General features: G+C 46.3%; 1 long non-coding RNA gene and 1 pseudogene across 2 annotated transcripts in view; one reads left to right on the top strand and one right to left on the bottom strand.

Moving 5' to 3' along the window:
- Positions 1-25,802, bottom strand: part of LOC106994592 (uncharacterized) — a 32,879-nt gene that overhangs the window by 4,359 nt on the left and 2,718 nt on the right. The window contains exon 3 of the long non-coding RNA XR_013408188.1: positions 7,244-7,425. This is a non-coding gene — a long non-coding RNA (uncharacterized LOC106994592). The remainder of the gene's footprint in view (positions 1-7,243; positions 7,426-25,802) is intronic.
- Positions 11,942-16,134, top strand: LOC144336413 (INO80 complex subunit C pseudogene; annotated as a pseudogene). The gene has a single exon (XR_013408186.1). The product of XR_013408186.1 is annotated as an INO80 complex subunit C pseudogene (transcript).

The raw sequence follows: 25,802 nt of genomic DNA, 5'->3' as shown, positions 1-25,802 counted from the left end.
GAAGCTAAAGCTAAGTGGCTGGAAACACACAGTGGTCAGACATTGTAGCAGACCTGACCCCTAAAGGGCCAGGAAGACCAAACGAACCAGCCTCCCAGAATCCTGAAGACAGGTGCAAAGATGCTCAGGAACTAACTACTGTTCTGTTAAATATCATTCCTTCAGTGTCCCAAAGGGTTGTGGATTGCAATAAAATCCAACAATGCTGCCAGAACCCAAATGAATCAGTTTTAGATTATTTCACACGTTTTGATAAAACTTTTAGACAATATTGTGGGATGTCAGCTGATTGCTATGAAAACAATACAAATGCTACATTATTAAATGCAAATTTCTTAGACTAGTTGATGATTTAGCCACCCTTATAAAATGCAACATGATAAATTGGGCCACAGCCAGAACTAATGAACTAGTTAACTTAGCTGACCAATTATCCTGCACTGTGATAAAAAGGAAAAACTAATTGCCCAAGTTATGCATTACAGTTAAAGCAATTAACTTTTCAAACATCTCAGGCCCAGAAAGATTTTAAGCTCTTAGGTCTGAGGACTCTTCCCTCCCAGTCTGTTACTACTGTAAAAGACCAGGACACCTAAACAGGGATTGCATTAGGCTGAAATGAAAGAAAAGGCAAGAAAATGCAACTCAGGAAGACTAGGGGTGCTCCCAGGAAGTACAGGGGCTTCACTGCTCCAAATATTCTACCCTGACACATTGGGAGAGATTAATATAATATGTTTATCTTTATTATTATACTGTTTTATATTATATATATTATAAAAAACATGTTTATCATTATTAATATAACGATAAACCATGAGCTTCCAACTGCCTGAATTGACACAGGCAGTGACTATATCTATTATAAATCCCACCTAATTTAGAAACCCCGTACCTCAGAGTAATGAAAGAATGAACAAGGTGGTGTGTCTATAAAACTATCTCATGTTTTAAGTCTAAACCTAAACCTTCCCGTTTCTTTGGGTTCAGATCCCCCGCCCTGGGCTCCAAGTGTGACATGCTTAGTTGGTCCCTTGTGTTTCTAATGTGCCTGCAGCCCCTGTCAGTCGTTTGGGCTGTGATCTCCTCAACATCCATAATGCTCATATCTCTTTTTCATCGAAAGGTGAACTTGTTCTAGAATTGGAGCCAGGGACTAACAATATCAAATTAAAAAACATCCTGACAGCCAGACACAGTTGCTCATGCCTGTAACCCCAGCACTTTGGGAGGCCGAGGCAGGTGGCTCACATGAGGTTAGGAGATCAGCCAGGCCAACATGGTGAACCTCGTCTTTAGTGAAAATACAAAAATTAGCTGGGTGTGGTAGCGCATGCCTGTAATCCCAGCTACTTGGGAGGCTGAGGCAGGAAAATCACTTGAACTCGGGAGGCGGAGGTTGCAGTAAGCCAAAGTTGTGTCACTGAACTCCAGCCTGGGCGACAGCGGGAGACTGCATCTCAGAAAGAAAAAACAAGTCCTGACAATGCACCACGATTTAGTACTAGTAATATTAAGACAGCATCTTGTGACTGGGAAAGGGAAATGAGAGAGAAGGAAATACTAGAAGAGAAGAGAGAACATTGGAATACAGAGCAGAAAACAGTAAAACTTTTAGCTTCCCCAGTCTTCCTGTTAACTCCGGAAGTGAAGCATTTGCTTAAGGTTACAGTCTCAGTCAGATACAGATACAGGGAAAATATTCTCAGCCACTCCAATAAAGGTAGCGATAAACCCGAAGAACCCCCCAACCTTAAACAGTATCCTCTATGACGGGAAGTTATAGATGGAATCGCCCCACCATACGAGATTAACTGAGAAGGAGACTCACGATTCCCTGCACAAGCCCCTGCAACAGCCCTATATTCCCTGTAAAAACAAAAACAAAAATAAACAAGCCAGAGGGGATGGACATTTATACAGGATTGAGGACAGTAGGTAATATCGCAATACCCAGACACCCAATAATCCCCAACCCACATATCCTTCTATCAGCTACACTCACTACCAGCCAGTATTTCTCAGCTGCAGATCTCTGCCGTGCCTTCTTTAGTATTCCTGTAGATCCAGACAGCCGGTATTTGTTTACCTTTACTTGGAAAGAAGGGCAATATATGTGGACTGTAATGCCTCAAGGGTATACAGAAAGTCCCACTTACTTTTCCCAAATATTAAAAGCTGATTTTTTTTTTTTTTTTTTTGAGACGGAGTCTCACGCTGTTGCCCAGGCTGGAGTGCAGTGGCGCGATCTCGGCTCACTGCAAGCTCCGCCTCCCGGGTTCCCGCCATTCTCCTGCCTCAGCCTCCTGAGTAGCTGGGACTACAGGCGCCCGCCACCACGCCCGGCTAATTTTTTTGTATTTTTAGTAGAGACGGGGTTTCACTGTGGTCTCGATCTCCTGACCTTGTGATCCGCCCGCCTCGGCCTCCCAAAGTGCTGGGATTACAGGCTTGAGCCACCGCGCCCGGCCTAAAAGCTGATTTAGAGGATTTAATTTTCCCCCAGGGCTCAACACTCATTCAGTATGTAGACAACCTTCTCCTTTGTTCAGACACACCATCTTCCTCCCATGAAGATAGTCTGTATTTACTCAAACAGCCATCAAGGGACACAAAGTGTCCAAAGACAAACTTCAGCTATGCTTGCTGCAAGTTAAGTATTTGGGTGCATATTATCTCAGCCAAAGGACTGAGTATTAACCCTGACAGAGTGAGAGGAATTTTAGCTTTCCCAATGCCTGTCACAAACAACTTAGAGGATTCTGGGTCCTGCCTGGCTATTGTAGAAACTGGATACCAGTGGCCGGGCGCGGTGGCTCACACCTGTAATCCCAGCACTTTGGGAGGCCGAGGTGGGCGGATCACGAGGTCAGGAGATTGAAACCATCTTGGCTAACACAGTGAAACCCCGTCTCTACTAAAAATACAAACAAACTAGCCAGGCATGGTGGTGGGCGCCTGTAGTCCCAGCTACTCAGGAGGCTGAGGCAGGAGAATGGTGTGGACCCAGGAGGTGGAGCTTGCAGTGAACTGGGATCGCACCACTGTACTCCAGCCTGAGCGACAGAGCAAGACTCCATCTCAAAACAAACAAAGAAACAAACAAACAAAAACTGGATACCAAATTTCTTCCTTATGGCTCAATCTCTGTAGGCATACCTAAAAAATGTACAACCTGATCCTTTCTTGCGGAGTCCTGAGGGACAATCAGCTGTACAACAAATAAAGGAAATTCTAACTAATGCCCCAGCCTTAGGGCACCCAAACTACAAACTGCCTTTCTCCCTTTTCATACACGAAACTGGAGGTACTGCCTCCAGGGTACTGATCCAGAAGCATGGTGATCATCAGAGACCTCTAGGCTATTACAGCCAACACCTGGACCCGGTGGCGCGAGGGTTGCCTCCTTGTGTGAGAGCAACAGCAACCATGGCCCTTCCGTACAAGTCTGTTGGAGAAATAATTATGGGTTCCCCCCTTCCATTTCTGTGCCACATTTTCTTGAGACCCTTCTAAACTCTCATCATACTCAATGTGTGTCTGTCACCCGGTTAGCTTCTCATCAAATTTTGCTTGTACCATCTTCCAATATTACTACTTCCCAGTATAATAATCTTAATCCGGCCACTCTCTTGCCAGGCCCTTCCCACAAGACCCCTCGTGACTGTGTTCTGATGACTGACTGACTTCTCACCTCCAGGACAGACCTACAAGAGATGCCACTGGATAATGCTAAACCAAAATGGTATACAGATGGCTCTTATTGAAGAGGAGAGGATGGAAATTTTGGAGCAGGATATGCTGTGGTTTCCTCACATGAGGTCAGGAGTTCAAGACCAGCCTGGCCCACATGGTGAAACCCCGTCTCTACTAAAAATACAAAAATTAGCCGGGTGTGGTGGCGGGCGCCTGTAATCCCAGCTACTTGGGAGGCTGAGGCAGGAGAATTGCTTGTACCTGGGAGGTGGAGGTTGCAGTGAGCTGAGATTGTGCCACTGCACTCCAGCCTGGGTGACAAGAGTGAGACTCCATCTCAAAAAAAAAAAACCTATTCAAAAACCAAAATAGTTGGCAACCATAAAAATCCCACGTCACTGTATATTAAACAACACAGAAGGTCAGGGTAACCAATTGGCTGACACCACAGCTAAAAGAGCAGCATTTGAACCAGCCCCAATCCAGGAAATGACCATAAAACCCAAAATGCTTAAAAACATGTGATAAGGTTTGGCTGTGTCCCACCCAAATCTTATCTGAAATTGTAGCTCCCATAACTCACATGTTGTGGGAGGGACCCAGTGGGAGATAACTGAATCATGGGGGCAGAGTCTCCCACGCTGTTCTCATGGTAGTGAGTAAGTCTCATGAGATCTGATGACTTTATAAGGGGAACCCCTTTTGCTTGGCTCTCATTCTCTCTTGTCTGCTGTCATGTAAGATGTGCCTTTCCCCTTGCACCATGATTGTGAGGCCTCCCCAGCCACGTGAAACTGTGAGTCCATGAAACCTCTTTTTCTTGATAAATTACCCAGTCTTGGGTATGTCTTTATCAGTCGTGTGAAAACGGAGTAATACAGTAAATTGGTACCAGTAGAGTGAGGTGTTGTTGTAAATATACCCAAAAATGTGGAAGTAACTTTGGAAGTGGGTAACAGGCAGAGGTTGGAACAGTTTCGGGGGGTCAGAAGAAGACAGGAAAATGTGGGAAGTTTGGAACTGAGTAACAGGTAGAGGTTGGAACAGTTTGCGGGGCTCAGAAGAAGACGGGAAAATGTGGGAAAGTTTGGAACTGAGTAACAGGTAGAGGTTGGAACAGTTTGCGGGGCTCAGAAGAAGACGGGAAAATGTGGGAAAGTTTGGAACTGAGTAACAGGCAGAGGTTGGAACAGTTTCGGGGGGTCAGAAGAAGACAGGAAAATGTGGGAAGTTTGGAACTGAGTAACAGGTAGAGGTTGGAACAGTTTGCGGGGCTCAGAAGAAGACGGGAAAATGTGGGAAAGTTTGGAACTCCCTAGAGACTTGTTGAATGGATTTGACCAAAATGCTGATAATAATGTGGACAATGAAATCCAGGCTGAGGTGGTCTCAGATGGAGATAAGGAACTTGTTGGGAACTAGAATAAAGGTGACTCTTGCTATGTTTTAGCAAAGAGACTGGTGGCATTTTGCCCTTGCCCTGGACATCTGTGAAACTCGAACTTGAGGGAGATGATTTAGGTATCTGGCAGGAAATTTCTAAGCAAAGAAAAGCATTCAAGAGGTGGCTTGGGTGCTGTTAAAAGGATTAAGTTTTTGAAGAAAAACAGGGTGTAAAAGTTCAGAAAATTTGTAGTCTGACGATGAGATAGAAAAGGAAAACCCGGCTGGGCACGGTAACTCACGCCCGTAATCCCAGCACTTTGGGAGGCCAAGGTGGGCGGATCATGAGGTCAGGAGATCAAGACCACGGTGAAACCCTGTCTCTACTAAGAAATACAAAAAATTAGCTAGGCGCGGTGGCAGGCGCCTGTAGTCCCAGCTACTCGGGAGGCTGAGGCAGGAGAATGGCGTGAACCCGGGAGGCGGAGCTTCCAGTGAGCCAAGATCACGCCACTGCATTCTAGCCTGGGTGACAGAGCGAGACTCCGTCTCAAAAAAAAAAAAAAAAAAAAAGGAAAACCCATTTTCTGTGGAGAAATTCAAGCCAGTTGCAGAAAGTTGCATAAGTAATAAGGAGTCAAATTTTCTGTTTGTTTGTTTTTGAGACGGAGTCTCCCTCTGTCACCCAGGCTGGAATGCAGTGGCCATGATCTCGGCTCACCGCAACCTCCCCTCCTGGGTTCAAGTGATTCTCCTGCCTCAGCCTCCTGAGTGGCTGGGATTACAGGTGCCCGACTCCACTCCCAGCTAATTGTTGTATTTTTAGTAGAGACGGGGTTTCACCATGTTGGCCACGATGGTCTCGAACACCTGACCTCAAGTGATCTGCCTGCCTCGGCCTCCCAAAGTGCTGGAATTACAGGCGTGAGCAAGGAGCCAAACGTTAGTCATCAAGACAATGAGAAAATGTCTCTAGGGCATGTCAGAGACATTCATGGCAGCCCCTCCCATCACAGGCCTGGAGGCCTAGTAGGAAAAAATGTGTTTTTTTGGTGCCTGGCCCAGGGCCCCCCTGCTGTGTGCAGTCTAGGTAAGGACTTGGTGCCCTGTGTCCCAGCCACTCCAGCTGTGCCTAAAAGGGGCCAAGGTGCAGCTTGGGTTGTGGCTTCAAAGAATGCAAGCCCTAAGCCCTGGCAGCTTCCATGGGATGTGGAGCCTCTGGGTGCACAGAGGTCAAGAATTGAGGTTTGGGAACCTCTGCCTAGATTTCAGAGGATGTATGGAAATGCCTGGATGTCCAGGCAGGAGTTTGCTGCAAGGGTAGGGCCCTCATAGAGAACCTCTGCTAGGGTAGTGCAGAAGAAAAATGTGAGGTTTAAGCCCCCACACAGAGTCCTTACTAGGGCACTGCCTAGTGGAGTTGTGAGAAAAAGGCCAGTATCCTCCAGACCCCAGACTGGTAGATCCATCAACAGCTTGCTCTGTGGCCCTGGAAGAGCCACAGACACTCAACTCCAGCCCATGAAAGCAGCCAAGAGTGGGGTATACCCTGCAAAGCCACAGGGCAGAGCCCAAGGCCATGGAAGCCCACTTCTGCATCAGTGTGACCTGGATGTGAGACATGGTGTCAAAGGAGATCGTTTTGGAACTTCAAGGTTTAATGACTGCCCCACTGGATTTCAGACTTGTATGGGCCTTTAGTCCCTTCGTTTTGGCTAATTTCTGTAATTTCGAATGGCTGTATTTACCCAATCACTATACCCCCACTGTATCTAGGAAGTAACTAACTTACTTTTGATTTTACAGACTCATAGGCAGAAGGGACTTGCTGTGTCTCAGATGAGACTTTGGACTGTGGACTTTTGAGTTAATGCTAAAAGGACTTTGGGGGACTGTTGGGAAGGCATTATTGCTTCTGAAATATGAGGACATGAGATTTGGGAGGGGCCAGGGATGGAATGGTATTGTTTGGCTGTGTCCCCACCCAAATCTCATCTTGAATTATAGCTCTCATAATTTCCATATGTTTTGGGGGGGATCTGGAGATAACTGAATCATGGGGGCAGTTTTTCCCCATACTTTTCTCCTGGTAGTGAATAAATATCCCAAGAGCTGATGGTTTTAGAACGGGAAAGCCTTTCATGTGGCTCTCATTCTCTCTTACCTGCTACCATGTGACTGGAGAAGCCTCATAAAACATGCAAACAATGCAGATTTCAACAATCCTGAACCAGCAAACAGATGGTCAAGCAATCTGCAAACCCTGTGGCACATCTTTATCTGTTAGGTCCTCGTGTCCAGGTGCATGCTGATGAGAATACTTTCCACCAAATCCGGGCTGCCCTCCTAGAGTGATGGGAAAGCAAAGGGGTTACGTATGGCACAACCTGCAGTTCCGTTCACCAGGTAAAGGTGTGAGTAAAATGCTAGAAACAGAAAGCCACTGAAGAGTTGCCTATAGAGTCCAAACTCACGTAGAAAAGGCCTTGTCCCTCAAGGCTTTCATTGTCAGCAACAGATCTGGTATTGAGATTGCCAAGAATGATTACTCAACCATTAATTTTGCAGAGTAAGAGGAACCAATTTTTAAAATGAGGCTGGGTGTATGGCAGCTCTGAGCATGCCCACATTTAGTATGAAAATGAATGGCACCCCATTCTAGGAGACCTCTGCCTTTTCCCTAGAAAACCACATGATTATGAAAATGGATGGCACCCCCATTCTAGGAGACCTTTGCCTTTTCCCTAGAAAACCACATGATTCTTCCACCCCCTAATTAGAAGAGCACATAAAGTTAGAAACCCAAATTCCTTTGGGCACGACTTCTGTCCTAAGTGTGTGCTTTCGCTTTGCAATAAAAGCTTCTGTCTTTTCACTTCATTGACTCGGTCCTGAATTCTTTCTCACCATGGTGCCAAAAACCCCGGACACCAGCTGTGGCTGGCATCTCACAGGCATTGGTAGACCTTCTTGAACCCTCCAGCAATAGGTGAGGGACAGGAAGATGGCAGGGAGGGAGGCCAGGATGTCCTCAGGGGAGTCCAAGTAGGAACGCCCACTGCTGGGAAGGGGGCCTGTTGTCCAGTTGGTCACCCCTGAGCTGTCCTGGGAGATGGACATGTCTGTTCAGCTTCAGCCTGGCCAGGCTCGCGCACTGAGTGCTGCTTTCTTTGCTGTCTTCGCCCCCGGGTGGTCGTCATCATATTTCATCCTCTATGGAGGACATTTCCTCAAGTCCAGCGCTGGGTGGCCTGGGATAGGCCTAGGACGTCCATCCAGTTGGCTATAGCACCCCTCAAGAGCCTATGGGCCCAGCAATGGTCTGAGGGGCACTTCAAGGTGTGTCCAGCACAAGTCCTGTGCAGTGTGACACCCCACCAGGTGACTTCGGGGTGTATGCCTGCTGCCTGGACCCTGAGGGCAAGCATGCGAAATGACAACTCTCTCTTTGGGAACAAAAGGAGAAGCAGTTTTGGCATGACTTAGTTCCCAAGCTTAATTTTCCGTTTGGCATTGTGAGTTTGGGGTCTTGAGATTCTATTTTCCTTCCACAGCTTCTTTCTCTTTCCTCTTCCTTGTCTCTTCAGTTATAATTTTTTTATTGTTAATATTAACTGTCAGGAATTTCTGTTTCCAGAACTTGGCTGATTACATGGTCAGTGATTTCTAGGGCAGCAGGAGAAATATTTTAAAAGCTACTTTTAAGAAGCATTATTTTATTGGAGACGGTGTATTAGTTCATTCTCACGCTGCTGTGAAGAAACACCTGAGAAGAGGTAATTCATAAAGGAAAGAGGTTTAAGTGACTCTTAAGAGGTTTAAGCTCCACATTGCTGGGGAGGCCTCAGGAAACTTACAATCAAGGCAGAAGGCAGGTCCCCTCTCCACAGGGCGGCAGGATGGAATGAATGCAAGCAGGGGAAATGCAGACACAAAACCATCAGATCCCATGAGACTCACTCACTATCACAAGAACAGCGTGGGGGAAAACCACGCCCATGATCCAGCCACCTCCACTCGGTCCTGCTCTTGACACACGGGGATTACAATTCAAGATGAGATTTCGGTTGGGGACACAGCCAAACCATGTCAGATGGGTCACTGGTCTCAAAGTCCTGGCTGCAAGAAATCCTTCCTCCTCATCCTCCCATATTTCTGGGCAGGCACGAGCCACCATAAGCTACTTTAAAAAACAAAAACAAAAACAAAAACAAAAAAAGCTTGGCAGTGTTGGCAGGAAAGTTAAGGGATTCCTTGGGGGCAGGGTTGGCAGGTAAGTAGAGGAATTCCGAGGTTTACGTCTCCCCCAGGGCTGTTGCCTGCCAGGGGTTTGATGTGCCTGCCCTGAGGGCAGCCTGAGGCCTGACACCACCACCCAAAGCCTGGACTCTGGGAGTGTGGCACGAACTCAGGCAAACCCTCCCTTCAGAGAAAGGTGGGTAGAGGTGGGTGCCTGGATGGGAAGAGGGCTGCATCCCTCAAGCCAGAAGCCTGAAGCTGGCACCGGGTGCCTGTCTCAGCCTGGGTGGAATGGTGTTCCTGAGAATTCCCAGCGGTCTGGGGGAGGATCCGCACTTCCTCTCAGTGGGAGGTCCGAGTTACTTTGCTGGTTGAAGAAAAAAGGAAGCGCCAGGCCCTCGCTTCCGCTTCGTGAAAGGGGTGGGTGAGCAGGTCAAGGTGGGCTGTGGAATTCTTCTGTGTGCACATTGAATTTAGAACTTTAGTTTTGACCCATGCAGAAGTGAATATGCATGCTCTGAGAACTCATGAGAAAATCACCAGAGAAAATGAGCCTTGAGCAGAGTCCCAAGAAACCACAAACAAAACATCGGGTGCACAGCGGCTGCCGGTCCTGAGATGATGAGACACAGAATACGAATACGTCTGTGTTTAAAGGAATGAAAAGCAGTAAGGAGGAGAAAGCATCAGAACTGTTAGCGAGTACAGAACAGAAGCCAGTGAAACTCCCAGAAATGAAAATCCGGATAACTAACATTAGAAACAGGATGAATTGGCTAAAAAGGTTAGACATAGCAAAGAGCTGCAGTGATAAGAGGGCTGGACTGAATGATCCCACTTACGTGAAGTTCAAAGGCAAAGCCAAATGTGACCTAGAGACACAGACGTGCAGTAGAACTGTGAGGAAGGGCAAGGGACGGTTAACATGAGAGTCTCATGAGATTGTGATGATCTCCTGGGGAACCAGCATGCAGTGGGAAGGCCCTGGTGACACCTGAGGCCAGTGGGGCATTCTGGACTCGAAGGGTGTTGAGCAGCGGCCCTGGCCTCCACCCACCAGATGCCAGTGGTGGCCCCTCCCTGTGGTGATGACCCAGGCTGTCTGTGGACTTTGCAAGTTCCCCCGGGAGGAGGAAAATTGCCCCCAGATGACAGCCATTGAATTAGAGGTTAAGAGTGTTTCAATTGCTTATACTGTCTTTCTTAGGGTGGGCAGTGCATATGTAGGTATTAACTTTTTATTATTTAAAATGTCTACATATGCACCCTTTATTTTATGATACTTTTTCAGGAGTAAAATAATAATATACATTCTCTGGCCTAGTAACAGAATCCTACTGGATAAATGAATATGGAAAATAGTTTTCCTGGGAGCTTATAGCAGGGCTTCTCAATGTTGTTATTTAACTCCGTATTGAAAAATGTTGGCCGGGCACAGTGGCTCACATCTGTAATCCCAACACTTTGGGAGGCTGAAGAGGGCAGATCACTTGAGGTCAGAAGTTCAAGACCAGCCTGGCCAACATGGCAAAACCCTGTACTAAAAGTACAAGAATTAGCCAGCATGATGGTGTGTGCCTGTAATCCCAGCTACTTGGGAGGCTGAGGCAGGAGAATTGCTTGAACCAAGAGGCAGAGGTTGCAGTGAACCGAGATTGCACCACTGCACTCCAGCCTGGGAGACAGAGCAAGATTCTGTCTCACAAAAGAAAAAGGAAAAAGAATAAGAAAAAAGAAAACTATGTAGGAAGAAGAACTTTCCAAAAACAGCTTTATCTAGTGTGGAGACACACTTTTGTAGTCCCAACTACTCAGGAGGCTGAGGCAGGAGGACCACTTGACCTTGGGGGTTTGAGGCCAGCCTGGGCAACATAGACCTTGTTTCTGAAAAATAAACAACAAGGCAGGCACGGTGGCTCACGCCTGTAATCCCAGCACTCTGGGAGGCTAAGGTGGGTGGATCATGAGGTCAGGAGTTCGAGACAGACTGGCCAATATGGTGAAACCCTGTCTCCACTAAAAGTACAAAAATTAGCCGGGTGTGGTAGTGTGCGCCTGGAGTCCCAGCTACTTAGGAGGCTGAGGCAGGAGAATCGCTTGAACCCAGGAGGCAGAGGTTGCAGTGAGCCAAGATCATGCCATTGCACTCCAGCCTGGGCGATAGAGTGAAACTCTGTCCCCCCCCCACCCCCCCAAAAAAGGGAAGTATATTAGGAAGAACGCTGCAAAAGAGTGCAGCGTGGCGCCTGAGAGAGGACTGAGCGCCCAGTGGTGGATTTTCCTTAGGAGCATTTATGGACCTTAAGGTTGGAGCTTAGGGTTGTAAACTGAGTTTCAGCATAGTATTCCAGAGATGTTTACAAATTTACTTATAAAAGTAGAAAGAGGCCTGGAATTGAAGCGGTGTCATTTGTCTGGGGTAATACCCGAGGTTTACAACGAGTGAGTTTAAGAGCGGCAGTTTTATAGGCAAAAGAGAAAAGTTCCCTTATGCAGAGTGAGGGGGTTTCTGAGAGGATTTCCCGCTTCGCAACGAGATGGTTTTATAGATGAGCTTGAGAAGGCGGTGTCTGATTTACACAGGCCACAGAGGATTGGCTGGACCAGGTGTGCCGGTGAAGCCGGCCAACTCATCCTTTTATTATGCAAATCTTTTTATGCAAATAGGGTCTCTACCTAGGGGCACCACCTTGCTTGCTTTTTTACTGCACATGTGACGACAAAGAAAAGGAAAGGGGGGAAAGAAGTTCCAGGGCCCGTGCTGGGAAAGGGATAGGGGGACCAGGGGAAGACTCAGGGTGCGATGGCGGCGGGGGGACCAGGGGAAGACTCAGGGTGCGATGGCGACGCAAATTCCAGTTGTGGCACCACTTCCACTCCCGGAACAGTCCGAGCAGCAAGAAGAGGCCGGCCAGCCCTTCCCACGCCGGCAGCAGCCAGTAAGAAGAAAGCAGCGTCCGCCTCCAGCTCTGTGCAGGGTATCAGCGTGGAAGCCAGGAGTGAGAATAAAGTGGTGCCGTCTGAGTTTAGCACAGGACCTGTGGAAAAAGCTGCCAAACCTTTGCCATTTAAGGATCCCAACTTTGTGCACTCTGGCCACGGTGGCGCAGCAGCTGCCAAGAACACGACCTGGAAGAACCTGAAACAAATCCTCGCTTCCCAAAGGGCACTGCCGTGGCAACCGAACGATCCCAACTACTTCAGTACTGATGCTCCTCCACCCTTTAAGCCAGCTAAGAAGAATTCTGATGTTCCGGGTCTGCCTGCCAACCACACAGACCCCCGAGCAAACTGCGGCTCGGCACCGTTGAAGAGTTTTCCTACATTCGGAGGCTGCCCTCTGAGGTCACCACCGGCCACCTGGCCCTGAGGAAGGCCTCGAGCATCCTTCCCTGAGCCCGAGAAAGGGAGATGAAGTGGAAAGCTGTTTCAAAAACAGACTCTGGACTCGTGATTTTGTTTCACGGAAACAAATCGTTCTGCTGTCAATCTGAAAATGCCAGTGCCGTGCCTTGGAAAGAATGTTTGGCTTTAATTTAAGGGTTTTTTTGAGTGTGTGTTTTCCCTCCAAGTGTGATATTTCCCGCTGAATTAAATTATACGTCAATTGTTGCCCCAAGTAAAGGTGTTTGACATGAAAATACAATAAAACTATTCATTTTAAAAAAAGAAAAAAGAAAAGGGAAGGGGAACTTGCATGTTGAACATACCTGGCTTCCAGCTATCCCTTTTCTATCGGCACAGCTGCCAGCATTCGCCTATGCAGGCTTCCAGCTGGCTTCTCCATGTCTGCAGCTCGATTTTACAGGCTGCTCTTCGTTGGAAAAGAAATAATTTTGGGGCAGCTTTTTGTTAAAAGGAAAGCCTTACTGAGGACTCTCTTACCCTAACTGCCTAAATGATTTCTTTTTAGTCCCTGTATCAGAATCAGATGCTGTCTTTAGATACTAGGGAAGTTCGATTACTTCTGAATTCTCCATATAATGAGTTTTGCCTCCAGATGGCCTGTTTGATGGTCACCAGGCGGTCTTTGCTCCCTTCTGAATTGCTCAGGTAAGAAGATTTGTCTCTGGAGCCTGTTCAACGGTCACCAGGTGATTTTCGCCCTCCTCACAGCCTGGGCAACATAGTGAGACCCCCATCTCTACAAAAAATACAAAATAGGCCGGGCATGGCAGCGCACACCTGTGGTCCCAGCTACTCAGAGGGGCTAAGACAGGAGGATCGCTTGAACCCAGGAGGTCTAGGTTGTAATGAACCGTGATTGCACCTCTGCACTCCAGCCTGGGAGATGGAGTCTCAAAAAAAAAAAAAGTTTTTCCGTGTGTTACGAATGTGCTCTCCAGCTTCAGTGTGACTGTTCGTTGGAGACTTGGGTATCCAAATTGTTTTACAGATGTAAATGTTAGTGGCTCTCATGCATGGCAAGTTTATGGTCCACTCTTTAAGTTCTATGGGGTTATCTTCACATCTGTGGCACAAGGCTGGTTAGTTTTACATTTGAGAAAAGTGCGTCTGGGGAAGTGCCGCTGCCATCCATCCCACAGCAGGCAAGCAGCCTCCTCCACACTCTCCTCTTCCTCTTCTCAGGCCTGGTCCTCTCCTTTTGCCATCTTTTCTTCCCTCACCCCATCTTTATTGTACCTGTCTGTCTCTAAACTAAACAATATTTTAATCGGTTGCATTTTGTTTTTACGTTGCCTGTTTTTAATATTCATGACGTTCCCTTCCTCTCCCACTTCCTGTCTTCTCCGCATTAAGTTCATCCTCTTTGTACTTTTACCCAAGTGCTTCCCCCACCCCGTTCTCCCCCACCCCACCCCACTTCAGGCAATTCTGAGTGGTGCAGAGGTGTCACGTCCATCTCCTGGGACTGTATAAGAGTCTGCCTCACTTTCTTTTGAAGGAAGCAGTTGGAAGTTCATTCTACTTTCTTTTTTTTTTTTTTTGAGATGGAGTCTCGCTCTGTCACCCAGGCTGGGGTGCAGTGGCACCATCTGGGCTCACTGCAACCTCTGCCTCTGGAGTTCAAGCGGTTCTTCTGCCTCAGCTTCCCAAGTAGCTGGGATTACAGGCATGCGCCACCACACCTGGATTTTTTTTTTCTTTGTATTTATAATAGAGACGGGGTTTCACCATGTTGGTCAGGCTGGTCTCGAACTCCTGACCTCGTGATCCACCCGCCTCAGTCTCCCAAAGTGCTGGGATTACAGGCGTGAGCCACCGCACCCAGCCTACTTCTGTTAAATATTATATAAGGGTCCAGGATTTCATGTGTGGGCATCTTTGGGAAGGACTGTATTAGTTTGTTTTCATGCTGCTGATAAAGATGTACCTGAAACTAGGAACAACAACAACAAAAAAGGCTTAGTTAGACTTACATTTCCACATAGCTGGGCAGGTCTCAGAAACAGGGAAGGAGGTGAAAGGCACTTCTTACATGGTGGCAGCAAGAGAAAATGAGGAAGAAGCAAAAGCAGAAGCCCCTGATAAACCCATCAGATCTCAAAAGCCTCATTCACTGTCATGAGACTAGCACAGGAAAGACCAGCCTCCATGATTCAATCACCTCCCCCTGGGTCCTTCCCACAACATGTGGGAATTCTGGGACATACAATCCGAGATTTCAGTGGGGACACAGCCAAGCCATATCATTCTTCCCTGGCCCCGCCAAATCTCATATCCTCACATTTCAAAACCAATCATGCCTTCCCAACAGTCCCCCAGAGTCTGAACTCATTTCAGCGTTAACCCAAAAGTCTGTACTCCAAAGTCTCATCGGAGACACGGCAAGTCCCTTCTGCCTATGAGCCTGTAAAATCAAAAGAAGCTAGTCACTTCCTCGATACAATGGGGTACAGGTATTGGGTACATACAGCCATTCCAAATGGGAGAAACTGGCCAAAACAAAGGGGTTACAGGGCCCATGCAAGTCCGAAATCCAGCCGGGCAGTCAAATTTTAAAGCTCCAAAATGATCTCCTTTGACTCCAAGTCTCACATCCAGTCACAATGATGCAAGAGGTGGGTTCCCATAGCCTTGGGCAGCTCTGTCCCTGTGGCTTTGCAGGGTACAGCCTCTCTCCAGGCTGCTTTCATGGGCTGGTGTTGAGTGTCTGCTAAACGCCATGTTTAGTTTTCCAGGTGCACGGTACAAACTGTCAGTGGATCTACCATTCTGGGGTCTGGAGGACTGTGGCCCTCTTCTCACAGTTCCACTAGGCAGTGCCCGAGTAGGGACTCTGTGTGGGGGCCCTGATCCCACATTTCCCTTCTGCACTGCCCTAGCAGAGGTTCTCCATGAGGACCCTGCCCCTGTAGCAGACTTCTGTCTGGGCATCCGGGCATTTCCATACATCTTTTGAAATGTAGGCAGAGGTTCCCAAACTTCAGTTCTTGACTTTTGTGTGCTCACAGGCTCAACACCACATGGAAACTGCCAAGGTTTGTGGCTTCCAGCCTCTGAAGTCACAGCCCAAGCTGTATGTTGGCCCCTTTCTGCCACAGCTGGAGTGGCTGGGACACGGGACACAAGTCCCTAGGCCTGCACACAGCAAGGAGACCCTGGGCCCAGCCCTCAAAGCCATTTTTTCCTCCTAGGCTTCTGGGTCTGTGATGGGAGGGGCCACCATGAAGACCTATGACATGCCCTGGAGACATTTTCCCCATTGTCTTGAGGACTAACATTTGGCTCCTCATTACTTATGCAGATTTCTGCAGCCAGCTTGAATATCTCCTCAAACAAATGGATTTTTTCTTTTCTACTTCATTGTCAGGCTGCAAGTTTTCTGAACTTTTGTGCTCTGTTTCCCTTTTATTTTTTTATTTTTATTTTTATTTTTTTGAGACGGAGTCTTGCTCTGTCACCCAGGCTGGAGTGCAGTGGCCGGATCTCAGCTCACTGCAAGCTCCGCCTCCCGGGTTTACGCCATTCTCCTGCCTCAGCCTCCCGAGTAGCTGGGACTACAGGCGCCCGCCACCTCGCCCGGCTAGTTTTTTGTATTTTTTAGTAGAGACGGGGTTTCACCGTGTTAGCCGGGATCGTCTCTCGATCTCCTGACCTCGTGATCCGCCCGTCTCGGCCTCCCAAAGTGCTGGGATTACAGGCTTGAGCCACCGCGCCCGGACTGTTTCCCTTTTAAAACAAAATGCTTTTAACAGCACCTGTCACTTTTTGAATGCTTTGCTGCTTGGAAATTTCTTCCACCAGATACCCGAAATCATCTCGAGTTAAAAGTTCCACAATTCTCTAGGGCAGGGGCAAAATGCCACCAGTCTCTTTGCTAAAACATAACAAGAGTCACCTTTGCTCCAGTTCCCTACAAATTCCTCATCTTCATCTGAAATCACCTCTGCCTGAATTTTATTCTCCCTTCTACCTTCAGAATTACCCAGGGCTCCTGGATAGTAAGGGCAGTCGGAACCACTGGAGCCAGGGAATTGATCCCTGGGACCCGTTAGTCCACTTGGGAGACTGGTTCTGGACCCAGTGACCTACGTCTCCGGGAACAGTTTGACTTCCAGTGGTTTCCACCACAGGCTGGACACGCTTGAGGTGGCTGCTGCTTGACGTCTGGGCAATCCCTTTTGAAGTGCCTTGGTTTGCCACACTGGTAGCAATTAGCAGATGCACTTTGAGGGTTCTGGATTTTATAGGCCTGTAATGCAGCCACTAAAACCTCTGTTTTTGTCTTATAGTTCCTCTCCTTCTCCTGGGCCTCCTCCAGGGTTTTATTGTAAAGGCTGAAGTAGCCACTTTGAAGAGGTTCTTTAGAAGAGGTTCTATTTGAACCTGTGGCCAGTTTTTGCAATTTTCTTTTGATATTAGGGGCTGCCTGAGTAACAAATTTGTTTTTTAACATTAACGGTCTGTTAACAGAATCAGGAGGCAGGGAGGTGTTTTATAAGCCTTTTCGTATGCACATCAGAAAGCATTTTCCCCCCCTGCTCATTTATAGAATTGTTGGGATTCCAATTGGAATTTTCAAGGGGTACTGCCTCCCTCCCTACTGGGAATGGAGGTTTTGCTATCTGCTCACCCTTCTTTCTTTTAGACTTCTTCCTTTAAGACTTTTAGACTAGCTATAGGAGATGTGGTTATCTCCAAATGTGTCTGCTGCCTGTAAGACTGCTTCCCTCCCCGCCAACCAACAGTTAGGTTTTGGCTTAAAAGTAGCATAGCATCTTTTTAAGTTAGATTAAACACTTGGATTAAATTTTGGAAAGCCTCTATATATTAATTAGGGTTATTAGAGAACCTCCCCAGGTCCCCCTTTATTTGTTTAAGGTCCTGCAATGAGCAGGAAACTTGAACCCAGTAGCACCATTGGGCATTTCCTGCAGGGGCAACAGCAAAGTTGGGAGTTTCTTGAGGGGCACTACCAGAGGAACTAATGAGCTGGCTATTGTGGGGCAGGTAGGGCACCCAGAAGTGGTGTTTGAGGGTTCCCCAAGGGTTTGTTTTCTTGACTCTGGGGAACCATCCTTTGCAGGCTTGCCTGACGTGGCTGCCAAGAGGGTAGGGTTAACTGTACAATGCTTATAAAGATTTAGGTTATCTTGCAAGGCAAAGAAAACCTGTACACTGGGAACCTTGGACCGTTTGCCCTTTTGCCTACAGAAAAGTTTTAGTTGCTGATAGTATAGAAATCAAGACTTTCCTTGGGCCAGGTTTGTTTGTTCCTAAGATGGTAACAAGGCCACACCCTGTGTAACAGAATATACGCCACTTTCTCTTTAGAGTCTTAGGGTTAAATGAGTTCCAGTGATTTAGAATGCACTCAAGGGGAGTACAGAATGCAGATGGTTTGTTACCCATCTAGAAAGAGTGGCAGACAAGGCATTCCTTAGTCCCCTTCCTCCCTTTGGCGTGACCAAGGGTGGAAGGAAATAGAGAAAAGGCATTGCCCTTTTGCCCTTCTCTTTCCTCCTCTCCTCTGGGTCCTGGCAACCACTATAGGTGCCACCCCATGGATACAAGTGTGACCTTTACTCATGGATCCGGAGGAGATAGTAGGCAGGACTAGTCACACTTACCTGTGCAAGAACCTAGCTTTCCGCCCTGTTGGATTCTTAGACCCACTCAGCCCAAAGCCTCCCAAGGTATCCAATAGGCCTGGGAGAGATTATGTAGTAGCTGGACTTGGGCAAGACTCTTTAATGGAGAAAGTGTTTTAATGCCCTATTTGGCTTCCCTTGCTATGTCCCCAGTAAAAAACTGGAATCCCACAGAATGGGACTGATTAACCTCAAATGCAAAATTCTTTTTTGTTTAAATCCCAATGTCGTTGAATGCAGAACAGGCGCCTTAAAAGAACATGAGAACTGAATGGCTGCCCTTCCTTTGATGGGGATGGTATTGAAGCTAAAACCTGTTTTATTAGGATAGCTTCCTTCTGGCAGTTGAAAGTGGAGTTTTTTTGTTTACAAATAGGACATGTTGCCTGATCACTGACAGAGGGATGTAAAAGGAAAAATAATTAGGAAACTAGAAGTATGGCAAACAGGGCGGACAGGGCTCCCCACGGAGGAAAATCCTATTCCACTAGGTGGCGCCGTAGGGTTGCAAATGTTAGGTACAAACTCTTGACTCCAAATTCTTTTCAGGCAAAAGTTAGAGAGGTTTGGGGTTTGACAGGATGTCTCCATAGCAGGCTCCCCACCCCCCATGCGACCCGCATAAGGACATTACCTTGTCTTATAAAGGAACTGTTTAAAGTTATTGAACAATGCTGAACTTTTATATCCCCACCCCCCATGCGACCCGCATAAGAACATTACCTTGTCTTATAAAGGAACTGTTTAAAGTTATTGAACAATGCTGAACTTTTATATGAGGGAAAAAAGAACCAAATGGAGAAGAGGATATTCACTCAGGTTGAAATATCCTCCCATATGTTACTATGAATATTTATTATTGAGGGACAGAAGGGACCTTACTAGGTAAAAATTTAGACTAAAATATTGAATTCCCTGCTTCTAGGAAGTTACAAAAACAATAACGTTTTGAATTACATTCCTGATTACTAAGACGCTGACTAACTTTACCCAGCAAGATCTCAGCGTTCTGTGCTTCTCAATATCCCACTCTTTCCCCTTTAAATTTGGAGCCCTTCAAAGTCCTAGAACGCAGGACCCAGGTCATTCAGACCTTTATCAGCTGGTCCACATGTTGGTCTCAGAAGCTACAGCGAAAGAACAGCTAGAAAAAGCACCACGGTCAGACCCTGTAACAGATTTCACCCCGAATGCCCAGTATAGCCACAACAACCAGCCCCCACCAAATCCAGAAGACAGGTGTAAAGATGCATGGGAACGAGCAATGACTGTTAAATACTACTCCTTCAGTGTTCTAAAGGGTTGTGGATTGGAAAAAAATCCAGCAATGCTGCCAGGACCCAAATGCATTCGTTTTAGATTGTTTCACATGTTTTGATAAAACTTTTAGACAATATTGTGGGATGTCAGCTGATTGCTTTGAAAACAATAAAAATGATACATTATTAAATGCAAATTTATGAAACAGACTAGATGATGATTTAGCCATGCTTGTAAAATGCCACATATGATAAATTGGGTCATAGCTAGAACTAATGAACTAGTTAACTTAGCTGACCAATTATCCCACACTGTGATAAAAAAGGAAAAACAGAAGATTGCTAGATTTATGCATGTACAGTTAAGCAATTAACTTCTAAACCTATCAGCCCCAGAAATATTTTTAAGCTCTCTAGATCTGAGAACCCTTCCCTCCCAGTCTGTTGCTGCTGTGAAAGTCCAGGACCCCTTAAAAGGGATTGCCTTAGGCTGAAATGAAAGAAAAGGCAGGAAAATGCAACTCAGGAAGACTAGGGGTGCTCTGAGGAAGTACAGGAGTTTTATGTCTCCAAATATTCTAGCCTGACAAAAAAAAATTGGGGGAGATTAATATAATAACCATGAGCTGACAACTGCCTTTATTGACACAGGCATGACTATATCTCTGATAAATCCCAGCTTATTTAGAAACCCCATTCCTCGGAGTAATAAAAAAGTTAACATGGTGAGTATGTCTAATAAAACAATCTTATGTTTTAAGTACAAACCTGTACCTTCCCGTTTCATTGGGTTCCACTCCCCCACCACAGGCTCTAAGTGTGACACGCTCAGTAGGACCCACATGTTTCTTATACGCCCTATGGCCCTTGTCAATCTTTTGGGCCATGACCTCCTCAACATCCATAATGCTTTTTTCATCATATATCTTTTTCATCCATATATCTTTTTCATCACAAGGTGAACTCTTTTTAAGAATTGGAGCCAGAGGACCAAAAATACCACATTAAAAAAATGTCCTGACAGTGTACCACAATTTACTACCAGTAATGTCAAAACATCATCTTGTGACCAGGAAAATGAAATGGAGAGAGAGGAAGAAATATTAAGGGAGAAGAGAAGACGCTGGAATAAAGAGTAGGAAATGATAAACCTCCTCTTAGCTTCCCCGATTTTCCTGTTAACACCAGAAGCAGAACACTTGCTCAACGACGTCCCTTCCACTCACGGTCTAGTCAAATACAGACACAGAGGAAATCTTCTCAGCCACTCCAGTAAAGGTAGAGATAGACCCGAGAGACCAAGAAACCCCTGCTCAACCTCCAACAGTATCCTCTAGGATACTACAGAGGAAGCCATAGACGGAATCGCCCCTATCATATAAGATTGTCTGAAAAGGGGACTCACTGTTCCCTGCACGAGCCCTATATTCCCTGTAAAGAAACCAAGTGGGAGAGGACAGAGATTTGTACAGGACCTGAGGGCAATCAACAATATCGTAATACCCAGACACCCAGTAGTCCCAACTCACATGTCCTATCAGCTATACCCACTACCAGCCAGTATTTCTCAGCTGCAGATCTCTGCCGTGCCTTCTTTAGTATTCCTGTAGATCCAGACAGCCGATATTTGTTTACCTTTACTTGGAAAGAAGGGCAATATATGTGGACTGTAATGCCTCAGGGGCATACAGAAAGTCCCACTTACTTTTCCCAAATATTAAAAGCTGATTTAGAGCCAGGCATGGTGGCTTATGCCTGTAATCCCAGCACTTTGGGAGGCTGAGGTGGGCGGATCACCTGAGGTTGGGAGTTCAAGACCAGCCTGACTAACATGGAGGAACCCCATCTCTACTAAAAATACAAAATTAGCTGGGTGTGGTGGCACATGCCTGTAATCCCAGCTACTAGGGAGGCTGAGGCAAGAGATTCGTTTGAACCTGAGAGGTGGAGGTTGCTATGAGTCGAGATTGTGCCATTGCACTCCAGCCTGGGCAACAAGAGCAAAACTCTATCTCAAAAAAAAAAAGAAACAAACTGATTTAGAGGATTTAATTTTTCCCCAGGGCTCAACACTCATTCGGTATGTAGATGACCTTCTTCTTTGTTCAGACACACCATCTTCCTCCCATGAAGATAGTCTATATTTACTCGAACAGCCACCAAGAGACACAAAGCGTCCAAAGACAAACTTCAGCTATGCTTGCTGCAAGTTAAGTATTTGGGTGCATATTATCTCAGCCAAAGGACTGAGTATTAACCCTGACAGAGTGAGAGGAATTTTAGCTTTCCCAATGCCTGTCACTAATAAACAATTTAGAGGATTTTGGGTCCTGGCTGGCTATTGTAGAAACTGGATACGAAATTCTTTATGGCTCAATCTCTGTAGGCATACTTAAAAAATAAACAACCCCATCCTGTCTTGTGGAGTCCTGAGGGACAATCAGCTGTACAACAAATAAAGGAAATTCTAACTAATGCCCCAGCCTTAGGGCACCAAACTACAAACTGCCTTTCTCCCTCTTCATATACAAAACTGGAGGTACTGCCTCCAGAGTACTGATCCAGAAGCATGGTGATCATCAGAGACCTCTAGGCTATTACAGCCAACACCTGGACCCGGTGGTGCGAGGGTTGCTTCCTTGTGTGAGAGCAATAGCAACCATGGCCCTTCCGTACAAGTCTGTTGGAGAAATAATTATGGGTTCCCCCCTTACCATTTCTGTGCCACATTCTCTTGAGACCCTTCTAAACTCTCATCATACTCAACGTGTGTCTGTCAACCGGTTAGCTTCTTATCAAATTTTGCTTGTACCATCTTCCAATATTACTACTTCCCAGTATAATCTTAATCCAGCCACTCTCTTGCCAGGCCCTTCCGACAAGACTCCTCGTGACTGTGTTCTGATGACTGACTGACTTCTCACCTCCAGGACAGACCTACAAGAGATGCCACTGGATAATGCGAAACTAGAATGGTATACAGATGGCTCTTATTTAAGAGGAGAGGATGGAAATTTTGGAGCAGGATATGCTGTGGTTTCCTTACTAGAGGTAATTAGAGCTGGTCCTCTTCCCCAAGCCAGATCATCTCAAGTGGCCGAGTTGATTGCCCTGACCCAAGCTTGTCAACTGGCAAAATACAAGGCTGCAAACATTTACACTGACAGCTGCTATGCTTTTGGGGTTTGCATGACTTTGGATGCTATGGAAAGACAGAGGATATTTAGCCTCCTCAGGCCAACCCATAAAAAATGTACGGTAAGTATCAGAGCTGTTAGAAGCTATTCTAAAACCCAAATGTTTGGCAGTTATAAAAATCCCAGTCACTCAAAATTAGACACCACAGAAAGGGTAACAATCGGCTGATGCCACAGCTAAAAGAGCAGCTCCTGAGCCACCAGCCCTGATCCAGGAAACAGCCATAAAACCCGAAACACTTAGAAACATGGTGAAAGAAACCCAGAGCATAGCTCCTACAAAGAGAAATCTGCTTGGAAACGGTCAGGGAGATACTTTTCTCCCGAAACTGAAATATGGTATGGACCTAATAACCCATTATTCCAGTGGGATGCCAGGTGCCCCTTATGGAATATGTCCATAATCTAACCCATTGTAATCCAGATAAAATGATATCCCGCTATAAACGGTATTACTGGAAACCGCCCTTCACTGTGGTAAAAAGAACATTACTGGAAACCACCCTTCACTGTGGTATAAACAGTATTACTGGAAACCGCCCTTCACTGTGGTATAAACGGTATTACTGGAAACCGCCCTTCACTGTGGTACAAACAACATCACTGGAAACCGTCCTTCACTGTGGTACAAACAACATCACTGGAAACCGCCCTTCACTGTGGTACAAACGGTATTACTGGAAACCGCCCTTCACTGTGGTATAAACGGTATTACTGGAAACCGCCCTTCACTGTGGTATAAACGGTATTACTGGAAACCGCCCTTCACTGTGGTATAAACGGTATTACTGGAAACCGCCCTTCACTGTGGTACAAACAACATTACTGGAAACCGCCCTTCACTGTGGTACAAACATTATTACTGGAAACCGCCCTTCACTGTGGTACAAACATTACTGGAAACCGCCCTTCACTGTGGTATAAACAACATTACTGGAAACCGCCCTTCACTGTGGTATAAACAGTATTACTGGAAACCGCCCTTCACTGTGGTATAAACAACATCACTGGAAACCGCCCTTCACTGTGGTATAAACAGTATTACTGGAAACCGCCCTTCACTGTGGTATAAACAGTATTACTGGAAACCGCCTTTCACTGTGGTACAAACAATATTACTGGAAACCGCCCTTCACTGTGGTACAAACATTACTGGAAACCGCCCTTCACTGTGGTATAAACGGTATTAATGGAAACCGCCCTTCACTGTGGTACAAACGGTATTACTGGAAACCGCCCTTCGCTGGGGCACAAAAGTTTTACTCCTGATGTGTTATTTGTCCCAAATATAAAGGAAAGCCGCCCAGGGTCATTTTCCCCTTCCAGCTGGACCTTTTGAGGTATGGCAGCTTGATTTTATTTGGCTGCTATCACCTCAAGATTACAAGTATGTTTTAGTAATGCTCTGTGTGTTTTCCCATTGGGTTAAAAAGCTTTCTCTGCAGGCAAGCAACAGCTGTAGCAGTTGGAAAATCCTACGAGAAAAAAATATCCCACTGTGGCAAGTTCCTTGTGAACTTCACAGCAACAGGGGAACTCACTTTACTGGCCAGGTTATTCAAAATATTTGTAAAATTTGGCCCATATTTTAACATTTCCATTGTGCCAACCATCCCCAATCCTCAGGCCTAGTGGAGAGGCACAACTGGCTAAATTCGCCTCCAGCATTTCACCTCCCCTGGACCAAAGCACTCCCCCTAGTGCTGCTTAAACTCCAATCCACCCCTTTTGGAAAACACCTGTGTCCTTAAGAAATAATAATGGAGGCCCACGTGTATGGGAACAAACGTAACCCAACTTTTCTCAAGGGAGATATATTGCAGTATTGTGAGGGACTTATCGCCTTAAAGAAAAGCCAAGATTTGGTAAAGAATTCCTTTCATAGTGTGCTCCATGAAGATAGGGTGCCTGGTCACAGTCTGCAACCCAGAGATTTTGTCTATTGGAAAAGCCATCTAATACAGAATTCCCTTCAACCCCAGTGGAAGAGCCCATACCAGGTACTATTGACTAATCTACGTCCCATAAAATTAGAGGGTGTAGACTCATGGATTCACATCTGTCATCTTAAGGCCCAACCTCCTGAGTGGACTGTAACTCCCACCAAAGACCTTTGCCTCCATTTCACTAAACACTGACCTTCAACCCAGGATGAGAAGCAGACAGCAGCTGTTGTGGACTGCTTAAACCCAAGACACAGGACCAGGCCTGTACACAAAGAAATGCCTATGTTTACTGTACAATAACCATTACAATTATTGTCCTAGATATACCGTCATCTGCTGTCCAATAAAGAACAAGGCACTTGCCTTGTCTGATTTAACACCCTTTAGTAACTAAGATTAATTTCAAAACCTTGTTATTAATCATGTATCCCTTCACCTTCTTGCCACTGCCGCCCACGAAACAAACCGATTTCTACAACGGGCTCAGGATTCTGCAGACAGATTACATAACACCTGCTGGATATGTGGACTCACGCCTCTTTCCGGTGGCTCCAGCCTCCCATAGTGGGTATCCTCCTTCCAAGGTCAGGACTGGATAGAATACCAAAAATTTATTACATCACAAACACAGTCTGGTATTCCTTGTGCTGGCATAACAAAAGACAATATATATAGTCGGCCCATTAAAAAAACTCTTGGCCAGGCGCAGTGTCTCACGCCTGTAATCCCAGCACTTTAGGAGGCCGAGGCAGGTGGATCATTTGAGATCAGGAGTTTCACACCAGGCCTGGCAAACGTGGTGAAACCCCGACTCTACTAAAAATACAAAAATTAGCCAGGTGTGGTGGCATACGCCTGTAATCCCAGCTACTTGGCAGGCTGAGGCAGAAGAATTGCTTGAACCCGGGAGTTGGAGGTTGCAGTGAGCCAAGATCATGCCACTGCACTCCAGCCTGGGCGATGGAGTGAGACTCCATGTCAAAATAAAAGAATAAATAAAAACACTCTTAAGAACAAGGGACATGG

The sequence above is a fragment of the Macaca mulatta genome, chromosome 18 (assembly GCF_049350105.2).
Source record: "Macaca mulatta isolate MMU2019108-1 chromosome 18, T2T-MMU8v2.0, whole genome shotgun sequence".
Classification (NCBI taxonomy): Eukaryota; Metazoa; Chordata; class Mammalia; order Primates; family Cercopithecidae; genus Macaca; species Macaca mulatta.
This window is presented reverse-complemented; position numbering and strand designations above follow the sequence as displayed.